Below are 13,750 nucleotides of genomic sequence, written 5' to 3'. Positions count from 1 at the left end.
CGGGATAAAAGGAAACCAAAGAAGTTATGGACTGATGAGGGAACAGAGTTCTATAACAAAATATTCATGAAATTTCTTAAGGGGAAGGGTATTAAATTATACAGCACCTTTAATGAAGGAAAGGCAGTTGTTATTGAGCGTTTTAATCGTACTTTGAAAGAGAAATTATATAAAAAATTCACACAACTCGGTTCTCAAAAATGGGTGTATTTAATTCAGGATATTGTAGATGATTACAACAATACAGTTCATTCATCAACAAAATCAAAACCATCAGAAACATTTACAAAATTAGAATATGAAAAGGAGATTAATTTGAGAAAGCCCAAGTTCAAAGTTGGTGATATTGTAAGGATATACAAATGGAAAAGCCATTTTGAGAAAGGTTATACACAAAAATGGACTAATGAATTATTTATAATCGTTGATGTAATGGATACAGTCCCTTGGACCTACAAATTAAATGATATAAATCGAGAAGAAATCTTGGGTTCATTTTACTCGCAAGAATTACAAAAAACAAAGCTAATAATTCATTAAACAACATTTCTATTCACCCCACCCAGATTAGCTAATTTAATTAGTGGTAATAAAAAAAAATTTAAATAAATTAAAATCATAAGCCACACCCACACAGACCACGCCCACACAGACCCCGCCCACACAGACCCCGCCCACACAGACCCCGCCCACACAGACCACACCCATCATCCCCCACCCTCCGTGCACCCCCACCCTTGACCCTTCACCCCCCTCATCCCACCCCCACCTTCCCCACACACACAAGGGGAGGGGAGGGGTGGGATGAGGGGGGTGAAGGGTCTTTGGCAGGGGTGCACCTCCCCGTTCCCTCCTTTATTCTCTTTTTGTAATTAATAATTAAATAATTGTAAACAAAACAAATATATATAAATATTGAAAACATTAAAATCTTTATATTATTAAAACATTTTTCTTGAGGTATACATTCAACTTCTCCCCAGCATAAGTCATCAATTTCTTCCCAGCACAAGTCAAAGGTTGGTTCAGCAGATGTCTTCAGGTTTTGAATCTCTTTCTATTAAAGACAAGAGGGGAGAGATATTTATTTCATATTTATGTTCCATGTCAAAGCGTCTTGAAAAGCGCTATACAAAATAAATGTATTATTATTATTATTATTAATATAGGGTCGGATGCCCTTCCTGACACCAACCCTGAATCACCTCTTACGATGCGCAGGGATATGGTGTACCTATTATAAACGGTGAACCACACACACGTACACACATGCTTACCTCGAAAAAATCCAGCTTAGCGTCAAGATCGTTGAGTTGAAAATGTAGAGGTTCACAGGTTGGTAGGAAATAACCATTCCTATGGAGTCCAAAATCGTCCCACTCCAAGCTTTGGTCTTCGAGGCTGCAAACAAAATAAGGAGAAATTACTATGCTGAAGTAAGCTTGACAAAACATCACACACACACACACACATACACACACACATACACACACACATACACACACACACACATACACACACACACACACACACACACAATCTCATTTTTTCATTTCTGTTCCTCACAATTCGATCTCTCTATTTTAATCACAGACACACATGCACACACATACACATACACACACACACATGCACACACACATGCACACACCTCTCGTTTTTTATTTTCTATCATACCTTTCACGTGAATTTTCTAAGAACGGTGAAACATTGAATTCATTCTGAGCCCACCATCTCGGAGGTAGGTTATTCAAACCCGTATTCAGTTCGTTGTGGAACTCTTGAGAAACAACTTGAAATTCTGCCAGGATATTTACAATATTTGAATTGCTGCAATGAATAGGAAAAATAAATTATTAGTTGTATAATTAATCACATACAAAGCTCTCATTAACAGTGTTTAATACCAAATGAACTTACCAATGTCCTGGCGAGTATTCTTCATCAGAGGAAAGACTGGAATAAGACAAGCTCATCTTCGTTCACAATGTTTAAATGTCCCATTCGGAGACCTCTCTTTTTATAATGAACAAAATGTATTTCGGGGAACTGAAGTGCTTGTCAGCTTTTGGAAACTGAGGGCGTGTGTTTGTGAAAAACAGGAAACAAGACAAAGAGAATTCCTTGGAAGTTATCCAAGTGAAACAACGTCATTTCTCAACAGTGAGCTATTAATTAGAAAAGGTTCGAGTGGTATATAAATGGAAAACAAAATGAATGTAAAAAATATCAAATAAGTATAATTGAAAAGGCAACTGGTAAAAAAGTTCACAAAACAAATAAGAGAATTAATTTAAATACCGGTGAGTTGGATGAGACGGTGAGGAGAGTTGTAGGAGAATTAAATTATTTCCCACGCATAAACAAATATTTGTAGGGTCGTTGTTTGAGTGGGTTATATTCACCAGATGATATTAAGAGTAAAAGGTTAAAAGGTCCATGAGGTCAGAAGGATCACAGGTGTTTAAGTGGTCTAATGAATAAGGATAACATGTCAAAAGGTTAGAAGGTTCGTAAAGAACAGGGTGAGAGAAATAGAGGTCTTTAGGGTCAATATGGAAGTGAATGGGTCAAAGATTAATCTGCCAGATGATATGTAGAAGAAGGATGATAGGTCTATAAGAGAAAACAAATATTTGTAGTGTTTGAGTGGTCTAATGAACAACATTAAGGATAGGTACTACAGACAAAAGGTTCATAAAGATGAGGGTGGGAGAAATAGAGGTGTTTATGATTTTTGAAAAAGACAAGGGGGTAAATGACATTAGATAGGGATTTCCCATGTTAAACGGAGGTGTCCCAGAAGCAACATTATTACACTACTGGTGTTGGTGAAGGAAACCACTTTTCGCACTTGTGTTAGTGTTGAAAACCCACTTTTCGCACATGTGTTAGTGAAGGAAACCACTTTTCGCACTTGTGTTGGTGCAGGAAACCACTTTTGCACTTGTATTAGTGTGGAAAAAACACTTTTTGCACTTGTGATAGTGTTGAAAAACCACTTTTCGCACTTGTGTTAGTGTTGAAAAACCACTTTTCGCACTTGTGTTGGTGCAGGAAACCACTTTTGCATTTGTATTAGTGTGGAAAAACCACTTTTCGCACTTGTGTTAGTGTTGAAAAACCACTTTTCGCACTTGTGTTAGTGTTGAAAAACCATTTTTCGCATTTGTGTTGGTGCAGGAAACCACTTTTGCACTTGTATTAGTGTGGAAAAAACACTTTTTGCACTTGTGATAGTGTTGAAAAACCACTTTTTGCACTTGTGTTAGTGTTGAAAAACCACTTTTCGCACTTGTGTTGGTGCAGGAAACCACTTTTGCACTTGTATTAGTGTGGCAAAACCACTTTTCGCACTTGTGTTAGTGTTGAAAAACTACTTTTCGCACTTGTGTTAGTGTTGAAAAACCACTTTTCGCACTTGTGTTGGTGCAGGAAACCACTTTTGCACTTGTATTAGTGTGGAAAAAACACTTTTTTCACTTGTGATAGTGTTGAAAACCACTTTTCGCACTTGTGTTAGTGTTAAAAACCACTTTTCGCACTTGTGTTGGTGCAGGAAACCACTTTTGCACTTGTATTAGTGTGGAAAAACCACTTTTCGCACTTGTGTTAGTGTTGAAAAACCACTTTTCGCATTTGTGTTAGTGTTGAAAAACCACTTTTCACACTTGTGTTGGTGCAGGAAACCAACTTTGCACTTGTATTAGTGTGGAAAAACCACTTTTCGCACTTGTGTTGGTGCAGGAAACCACTTTTGCACTTGTATTAGTGTGGAAAAAACACTTTTTGCACTTGTGATAGTGTTGAAAAACCACTTTTCGCACTTGTGTTAGTGTTGAAAAACCACTTTTCGCACTTGTGTTGGTGCAGGAAACCACTTTTGCACTTGTATTAGTGTGGAAAAAACACTTTTTGCACTTGTGATAGTGTTGAAAAACCACTTTTCGCACTTGTGTTAGTGTTGAAAAACCACTTTTCGCACTTGTGTTGGTGCAGGAAACCACTTTTGCACTTGTATTATTGTAGAAAAACCACTTTTCGCACTTGTGTTAGTGTTGAAAAACCACTTTTCGCACTGGTGTTGGTGAAGGAAACCACTTTTCGCACTTGTGTTAGTGTTGAAAACCCACTTTTCGCACATGTGTTAGTGAAGGAAACCACTTTTCACACTTGTGTTGGTGCAGGAAACCACTTTTGCACTTGTATTAGTGTGGAAAAAACACTTTTTGCACTTGTGATAGTGTTGAAAAACCACATTTCGCACTTGTGTTAGTGTTGAAAAACCACTTGTCGCACTTGTGTTGGTGCAGGAAACCACATTTGCACTTGTATTAGTGTGGAAAAACCACTTTTCGCACTTGTGTTAGTGTTGAAAAACCACTTTTCGCACTGGTGTTTGTGAAGGAAACCACTTTTCGCACTTGTGTTAGTGTTGAAAACCCACTTTTCGCACATGTGTTAGTGAAGGAAACCACTTTTCGCACTTGTGTTGGTGCAGGAAACCACTTTTGCACTTGTATTAGTGTGGAAAAAACACTTTTTGCACTTGTGATAGTGTTGAAAAACCACTTTTCGCACTTGTGTTAGTGTTGAAAAACCACTTTTCGCACTTGTGTTGGTGCAGGAAACCACTTTTGCACTTGTATTAGTGTGGAAAAAACACTTTTTGCACTTGTGATAGTGTTGAAAACCACTTTTCGCACTTGTGTTAGTGTTGAAAAACCACTTTTCGCACTTGTGTTGGTGCAGGAAACCACTTTTGCACTTGTATTAGTGTGGAAAAACCACTTTTCGCATTTGTGTTAGTGTTGAAAAACCACTTTTCGCACTTGTGTTAGTGTTGAAAAACCACTTTTCGCACTTGGGTTAGTGAAGGAAACCACTTTTCGCACTTGTGCTAGTGTCGAAAACCCACTTTTCGCACTTGTGATAGTGTTGAAAAACCACTTTTCGCACTTGTGTTGGTGCAGGAAACCACTTTCGCACTTGTGTTGGTGCAGGAAACCACTTTTGCACTTGTATTAGTGTGGAAAAAACACTTTTGCACTTGTATTAGTGTGGAAAAAACACTTTTTGCACTTGTGATAGTGTTGAAAAACCACTTTTCGTCCTTGTGTTAGTGTTGAAAAACAACTTTTCGCACTTGTGTTGGTCCAGGAAACCACTTTTGCACTTGTATTAGTGTGGAAAAACCACTTTTCGCACTTGTGTTAGTGTTGAAAAACTACTTTTTGCACTTGTGTTGGTGCAGGAAACCACTTTTGCACTTGTATTAGTGTGGAAAAATCACTTTTCGCACTTGTGTTTGTGTTGAAAAACCACATTTCGCACTTGTGTTAGTGTTGAAAAACCACTTTTCGCACTTGTGTTGGTGCAGGAAACCACTATTGCACTTGTATTAGTGTGGAAAAAACACTTTTTGCACTTGTGATAGTGTTGAAAAACCACTTTTCGCACTTGTGTTAGTGTTGAAAAACCACCTTTCGCACTTGTGTTGGTGCAGGAAACCACTTTTGCACTTGCATTAGTGTGGAAAAACCACTTTTCGCACTTGTGTTAGTGTTGAAAAACCACTTTTCGCACTTGTGTTAGTGTTGAAAAACCACTTTTTGCACTTGTGTTGGTGCAGGAAACCACTTTTGCACTTGTATTAGTGTGGAAAAACCACTTTTCGCACTTGTGTTAGTGTTGAAAAACCACTTTTTGCACTTGTGTTGGTGCAGGAAACCACTTTTGCACTTGTATTAGTGTGGAAAAACCACTTTTCGCACTTGTGTTAGTGTTGAAAAACCACTTTTCTCACTTGTGTTGGTGCAGGAAACCACTTTTGCACTTGTATTAGTGTGGAAAAATCACTTTTCGCACTTGTGTTGGTGCAGGAAACCACTTTTCGCACTGGTGTTCGTGAAGGAAACCACTTTTCGCACTTGTGTTAGTGTTGAAAACCCACTTTTCGCACATGTGTTAGTGAAGGAAACCACTTTTCGCACTCGTGTTGGTGCAGGAAACCACCTTTGCACTTGTATTAGTGTGGAAAAACCACTTTTCGCACTTGTGTTAGTGTTGAAAAACCACTTTTCGCACTTGTGTTGGTGCAGGAAACCACTTTTGCACTTGTATTAGTGTGGAAAAAACACGTTTTGCACTTGTGATAGTGTTGAAAAACCACTTTTCGCACTTGTGTTAGTGTTGAAAAACCACTTTTCGCACTTGTGTTGGTGCAGGAAACCACTTTTGCACTTGTATTAGTGTTGAAAAACCACTTTTCGCACTGGTGTTGGTGAAGGAAACCACTTTTCGCACTTGTGTTAGTGTTGAAAACCCACTTTTCGCACATGTGTTAGTGAAGGAAACCACTTTTCGCACTTGTGTTTGTGCAGGAAACCACTTTAGCACTTGTATTAGTGTGGAAAAAAAACATTTTGCACTTGTGATAGTGTTGAAAAACCACTTTTCGCACTTGTGTTAGTGTTGAAAAACCACTTTTCGCACTTGTGTTGGTGCAGGAAACGACTTTTGCACTTGTATTAGTGTGGAAAAACCACTTTTCGCACTTGTGTTAGTGTTGAAAAACGACTTTTCGCTCTTGTGTTAGTGTTGAAAAACCACTTTTCGCACTTGTGTTGGTGCAGGAAACCACTTTTGCACTTGTATTAGTGTGGAAAAAATACTTTTTGCACTTGTGATAGTGTTGAAAAACCACTTTTCGCTCTTGTGTTAGTGTTGAAAAACCACTTTTCGCACTTGTGTTGGTGCAGGAAACCACTTTTGCACTTGTATTAGTGTGGAAAAAACCACTTTTCGCACTTATGTTAGTGTTGAAAAACCACTTTTCGCACTTGTGTTAGTGTTAAAAAACCACTTTTTGCACTTGTATTAGTGTGGAAAAACCACTTTTCGCACTTGTGTTAGTGTTGAAAAACCACTTTTCTCACTGGTGTTGGTGAAGGAAACCACTTTTCGCACTTGAGTTAGTGTTGAAAACCCACTTTTTGCACATGTGTTAGTGAAGGAAAGCACTTTTCACACTTGTGTTGGTGCAGGAAACCACTTTTGCACTTGTATTAGTGTGGAAAAAACACTTTTTGCACTTGTGATAGGGTTGAAAAACCACATTTCGCACTTGTGTTAGTGTTGAAAAACCACTTTTCGCACTTGTGTTGGTGCAGGAAACCAATTTTGCACTTGTATTAGTGTGGGAAAACCACTTTTCGCACTTGTGTTGGTGCAGGAAACCACTTTTCGCACTGGTGTTGGTGAAGGAAACCACTTTTCGCACTTGTGTTAGTGTTGAAAACCCACTTTTCGCACATGTGTTAGTGAAGGAAACCACTTTTCGCACTTGTGTTGGTGCAGGAAACCACCTTTGCACTTGTATTAGTGTGGAAAAACCACTTTTCGCACTTGTGTTAGTGTTGAAAAACCACTTTTCGCACTTGTGTTGGTGCAGGAAACCACTTTTGCACTTGTATTAGTGTGGAAAAACACTTTTTGCACTTGTGATAGTGTTGAAAAACCACTTTTCGCACTTGTGTTAGTGTTGAAAAACCACTTTTCGCACTTGTGTTGGTGCAGGAAACCACTTTTGCACTTGTATTAGTGTTGAAAAACCACTTTTCGCACTGGTGTTGGTGAAGGAAACCACTTTTCACACTTGTGTTAGTGTAGAAAACCCACTTTTCGCACATGTGTTAGTGTAGAAAACCCACTTTTCGCACATGTGTTAGTGAGGGAAACCACATTTCGCACTTGTGTTAGTGTTGAAAAACCACTTTTCGCACTTGTGTTGGTGCAGGAAACCACTTTTGCACTTGTATTAGTGGTTAAAAAAACACTTTTTGCACTTGTGATAGTGTTGTGTTAGTGTTGTGTTGGTTAGTTGTATTAGTGCAGGAAACCACTTTTGCACTTGTATTAGTGTGGAAAAAACACTTTTCGCACTTGTGTTAGTGTTGAAAAACCACTTTTCGCACTGGTGTTGGTGAAGGAAACCACTTTTCGCACTTGTGTTAGTGTTGAAAACCCACTTTTCGCACATGTGCTAGTGAAGGAAACCACTTTTCGCACTTGTGTTGGTGCAGGCAACCACTTTTGCACTTGTATTAGTGTGGAAAAAACACTTTTTGCACTTGTGATAGTGTTGAAAACCACTTTTCGCACTTGTGTTAGTGTTGAAAAACCACTTTTCGCACTAGTGTTGGTGCAGGAAACCACTTTTGCACTTGTATTAGTGTGGAAAAACCACTTTTCGCACTTGTGTTAGTGTTGAAAAACCACTTTTCGCACTTGTGTTAGTGTTAAAAACCACTTTTCGCACTTGTGTTAGTGTAGAAAACCCACTTTTCGCACATGTGTTAGTGAAGGAAACCACTTTTCGCACTTGTGTTGGTGCAGGAAACCACTTTTGCACTTGTATTAGTGTGGAAAAAACCCTTTTTGCACTGGTGTTGGTGAAGGACACCACTTTTCGCACTTGTGTTAGTGTAGAAAACCCACTTTTCGCACATGTGTTAGTGAAGGAAACCACTTTTCGCACTTGTGTTGGTGCAGGAAACCACTTTTGCACTTGTATTAGTGTGGAAAAAACACTTTTTGCTCTTGTGATAGTGTTGAAAAACCACTTTTCGCACTTGTGTTGGTGCAGGAAACCACTTTTGCACTTGTATTAGTGTGGAAAAACCACTTTTCGCAATTGTGTTAGTGTTGAAAAACCACTTTTCGCTTTTGTGTTAGTGTTGAAAAACCACTTTTCGCACTTCTGTTGGTGCAGGAAACCAACTTTGCACTTGTGTTAGTGTGGAAAACCACTTTTCGCACTTGTGTTGGTGCAGGAAACCACTTTTGCACTTGTATTAGTGTGGAAAATACACTTTTTGCACATGTGATAGTGTTGAAAAACCACTTTTCGCACTTGTGTTAGTGTTGAAAAACCACTTTTCGCACTTGTGTTGGTGCAGGAAACCACTTTTGCACTTGTATTAGTGTGGAAAAACACTTTTTGCACTTGTGATAGTGTTGAAAACCACTTTTCACACTTGTGTTGGTGCAGGAAACCACTTTTGCACTTGTATTAGTGTGGAAAAACCACTTTTCGCACTTGTGTTAGTGTTGAAAAACCACTTTTCGCACTTGTGTTAGTGTTGAAAAACCACTTTTCGCACTTGGGTTAGTGAAGGAAACCACTTTTCGCACTTGTGCTAGTGTTGAAAACCCACTTTTCGCACTTGTGATAGTGTTGAAAAACCACTTTTCGCACTTGTGTTGGTGCAGGAAACCACTTTTGCACTTGTATTAGTGTGGAAAAAACACTTTTGCACTTGTATTAGTGTGGAAAAACCACTTTTCGCACTTGTGTTAGTGTTGAAAACCCACTTTTCGCACATGTGCTAGTGAAGGAAACCACTTTTCGCACTTGTGTTGGTGCAGGAAACCACTTTTGCACTTGTATTAGTGTGGAAAAAACACTTTTTGCACTTGTGATAGTGTTGAAAAACCACTTTTCGCACTTGTGTTAGTGTTGAAAAACCACTTTTCGCACTTGTGTTGGTGCAGGAAACCACTTTTGCACTTGTATTAGTGTGGAAAAACCACTTTTCGCACTTGTGTTAGTGTTGAAAAACCACTTTTCGCACTTGTGTTAGTGTTAAAAACCACTTTTCGCACTTGTGTTAGTGTAGAAAACCCACTTTTCGCACATGTGTTAGTGAAGGAAACCACATTTCGCACTTGTGTTGGTGCAGGAAACCACTTTTGCACTTGTATTAGTGTGGAAAAACCACTTTTCGCAATTGTGTTAGTGTTGAAAAACCACTTTTCGCATTTGTGTTAGTGTTGAAAAACCACTTTTCGCACTTCTGTTGGTGCAGGAAACCAACTTTGCACTTGTGTTAGTGTGGAAAAACCACTTTTCGCACTTGTGTTGGTGCAGGAAACCACTTTTGCACTTGTATTAGTGTGGAAAATACGCTTTTTGCACTTGTGATAGTGTTGAAAAACCACTTTTCGCACTTGTGTTAGTGTTGAAAAACCACTTTTCGCACTTGTGTTGGTGCAGGAAACCACTTTTGCACTTGTATTAGTGTGGAAAAAACACTTTTTGCACTTGTGATAGTGTTGAAAACCACTTTTCACACTTGTGTTAGTGTTGAAAAACCACTTTTCGCACTTGTGTTGGTGCAGGAAACCACTTTTGCACTTGTATTAGTGTGGAAAAACCACTTTTCGCACTTGTGTTAGTGTTGAAAAACCACTTTTCGCACTTGTGTTAGTGTTGAAAAACCACTTTTCGCACTTGGGTTAGTGAAGGAAACCACTTTTCGCACTTTTGCTAGTGTTGAAAACCCACTTTTCGCACTTGTGATAGTGTTGAAAAACCACTTTTCGCACTTGTGTTGGTGCAGGAAACCACTTTTGCACTTGTATTAGTGTGGAAAAAACACTTTTGCACTTCTATTAGTGTGGAAAAAACACTTTTTGCACTTGTGATAGTGTTGAAAAACCACTTTTCGTCCTTGTGTTAGTGTTGAAAAACAACTTTTCGCACTTGTATTGGTCCAGGAAACCACTTTTGCACTTGTATTAGTGTGGAAAACCACTTTTCGCACTTGTGTTAGTGTTGAAAAACTACTTTTTGCACTTGTGTTGGTGCAGGAAACCACTTTTGCACTTGTATTAGTGTGGAAAAATCACTTTTCGCACTTGTGTTTGTGTTGAAAAACCACATTTCGCACTTGTGTTAGTGTTGAAAAACCAATTTTCGCACTTGTGTTGGTGCAGGAAACCACTTTTGCACTTGTATTAGTGTGGAAAAAACACTTTTTGCACTTGTGATAGTGTTGAAAAACCACTTTTCGCACTTGTGTTAGTGTTGAAAAACCACCTTTCGCACTTGTGTTGGTGCAGGAAACCACTTCTGTACTTGTATTAGTGTGGAAAAAACACTTTTTGTACTTGTGATAGTGTTGAAAAACCACTTTTCGCTCTTGTGTTAGTGTTGAAAAACCACTTTTCGCACTTGTGTTGGTGCAGGAAACCACTTTTGCACTTGTATTAGTGTGGAAAAACCACTTTTCGCACTTGTGTTAGTGTTGAAAAACCACTTTTCGCACTTGTGTTAGTGTTGAAAAACCACTTTTTGCACTTGTGTTGGTGCAGGAAACCACTTTTGCACTTGTATTAGTGTGGAAAAAGCACTTTTTGCACTTGTGTTAGTGTTGAAAAACCACATTTCGCACTGGTGTTGGTGAAGGAAACCACTTTTCGCACTTGTGTTAGTGTTGAAAACCCACTTTTCGCACTTGTGTTAGTGTTGAAAAACCACTTTCCACACTTGTGTTCGTGTTGGTGTCAACACTAACACAAGTGCGAAAAGTGGTTTTTCAACACTAACACAAGTGCGAAAAGTGGTTTTTCCACATTAATACAAGTGCAAAAGTGGTTTCCTGCACCAACACAAATGCGAAAAGTGGTTTTTCAACACTAACACAAGTGAGAAAAGTGGTTTTTCAACACTAATACAAGTGCAAAAGTGGTTTCCTGCACCAACACAAGTGCGAAAAGTGATTTTTCAACACTAACACAAGTGCGAAAAGTGGTTTTTCAACACTAACACAAGTGCAAAAAGTGTTTTTTCCACATTAATACAAGTGCAAAAGTGGTTTCCTGCACCAACACAAGTGCGAAAAGTGGTTTTTCCACACTAATACAAGTGCAAAAGTGGTTTCCTGCACCAACACAAGTGCGAAAAGTGGTTTTTCAACACTAACACAAGTGCGAAAAGTGGTTTTTCAACACTATCACAAGTGCAAAAAGTGTTTTTTCCACACTAATACAAGTGCAAAAGTGGTTTCCTGCACCAATACAAGTGCGAAAAGTGGTTTTTCAACACTAACACAGGTGCGAAAAGTGTTTTTTCAACACTAACACAAGTGCGAAAAGTGTTTTTTCCACACTATTACAAGTGCAAAAGTGGTTTCCTGCAACAACACAAGTGCGAAAAGTGGTTTTTCAACACTAACACAAGTGCGAAATGTGTTTTTTCAACACTAACACAAGTGCGAAAAGTGGTTTTTCAACACTAACACAAGTGCGAAAAGTGGTTTTTCCACACTAATACAAGTGCAAAAGTGGTTTCCTGCACCAAAGCAAGTGCGAATAGTGGTTTTTCAACACTAACACAAGTGCGAAAATTGGTTTTTCAACACTATTACAAGTGCAAAAAGTGTTTTTTCCACACTAATACAAGTGCAAAAGTGGTTTCCTGCACCAACACAAGTGCGAAAAGTGGTTTTTCAACACTAACACAAGTGCGAAAAGTGGTTTTTCAACACTAACACAAGTGCGAAAAGTGGTTTTTCAACACTAACACAAGTGCGAAAAGTGTTTTTTCCACACTAATACAAGTGCAAAAGTGGTTTCCTGCACCAACACAAGTGCGAAAAGTGGTTTTTCAACACTAACACAAGTGCGAAAAGTGGTTTTTCAACACTAACACAAGTGCAAAAAGTGTTTTTTCCACACTAATACAAGTGCAAAAGTGGTTTCCTGCACCAACACAAGTGCGAAAAGTGGTTTTTCAACACTAACACAAGTGCGAAAAGTGGTTTTTCAACACTATCACAAGTGCGAAAAGTGGTTTTTCAACACTATCACAAGTGCAAAAAGTGTTTTTTCCACACTAATACAAGTACAAAAGTGGTTTCCTGCACTAACACAAGTGCGAAAAGTGGTTTTTCAACACTAACACAAGTGCGAAAAGTGGTTTTTCAACACTAACACAAGTGCGAAAAGTGTTTTTTCCACACTAATACAAGTGCAAAAGTGGTTTCCTGCACCAACACAAGTGCGAAAAGTGGTTTTTCAACACTAACACAAGTGCGAAAAGTGGTTTTTCAACACTAACACAAGTGCAAAAAGTGTTTTTTCCACACTAATACAAGTGCAAAAGTGGTTTCCTGCACCAACACAAGTGCGGAAAGTGGTTTTTCAACACTAACACAAGTGCGAAAAGTGGTTTTTCAACACTATCACAAGTGCGAAAAGTGGTTTTTCAACACTATCACAAGTGCAAAAAGTGTTTTTTCCACACTAATACAAGTGCAAAAGTGGTTTCCTGCACTAACACAAGTGCGAAAAGTGGTTTTTCAACACTAACACAAGTGCGAAAAGTGGTTTTTCAACACTATCACAAGTGCAAAAAGTGTTTTTTCCACACTAATGCAAGTGCAAAAGTGGTTTCCTGCACCAACACAAGTGCGAAAAGTGGTTTTTCAACACTAACACAAGTGCAAAAAGTGGTTTTTCAACACTAACACAAGTGCGAAAAGTGGTTTTTCCACACTAATACAAGTGCAAAAGTGGTTTCCTGCACCAACACAAGTGCGAAAAGCGGTTTTTCAACACTAACACAAGTGCGAAAAGTGGTTTTTCAACACTATCACAAGTGCAAAAAGTGGTTTTTCAACACTAACACAAGTGCGAAAAGTGGTTTTTCAACACTAACACAAGTGCGAAAAGTGTTTTTTCCACACTAATACAAGTGCAAAAGTGGTTTCCTGCACCAACAGAAGTGCGAAAAGTGGTTTTTCAACACTAACACAAGTGCGAAAAGTCGTTTTTCAACACTATCACAAGTGCGAAAATTGGTTTTTCAACACTATCACAAGTGCAAAAAGTGTTTTTTCCACACTAATACAAGTGCAAAAGTGGTTTCCTGCACCAACACAAGTGTGAAAAGCGGTTTTTCCAC

General features: G+C 38.7%; 1 long non-coding RNA gene across 1 annotated transcript; it reads right to left on the bottom strand.

The window, feature by feature from the left end:
* Positions 1-793: 793 nt before the first annotated feature.
* On the bottom strand, positions 794-1,849 carry LOC144889415 (uncharacterized). The gene is made up of 3 exons (XR_013621727.1): positions 1,678-1,849; positions 1,278-1,401; positions 794-1,057 (listed from the first exon to the last, which is right to left on the bottom strand). It is a non-coding gene; the product is annotated as an uncharacterized LOC144889415 (long non-coding RNA).
* Between the last annotated feature and the right edge of the window lie 11,901 nt (positions 1,850-13,750).

This window comes from Myxine glutinosa, unplaced genomic scaffold (genome assembly GCF_964187855.1).
Source record: "Myxine glutinosa unplaced genomic scaffold, kmMyxGlut1.1 SCAFFOLD_3550, whole genome shotgun sequence".
NCBI classification, from domain to species: Eukaryota; Metazoa; Chordata; class Myxini; order Myxiniformes; family Myxinidae; genus Myxine; species Myxine glutinosa.
The sequence above is the reverse complement of the archived record's forward strand: the minus strand, read 5'-3'. Positions and strand labels throughout refer to the sequence as shown.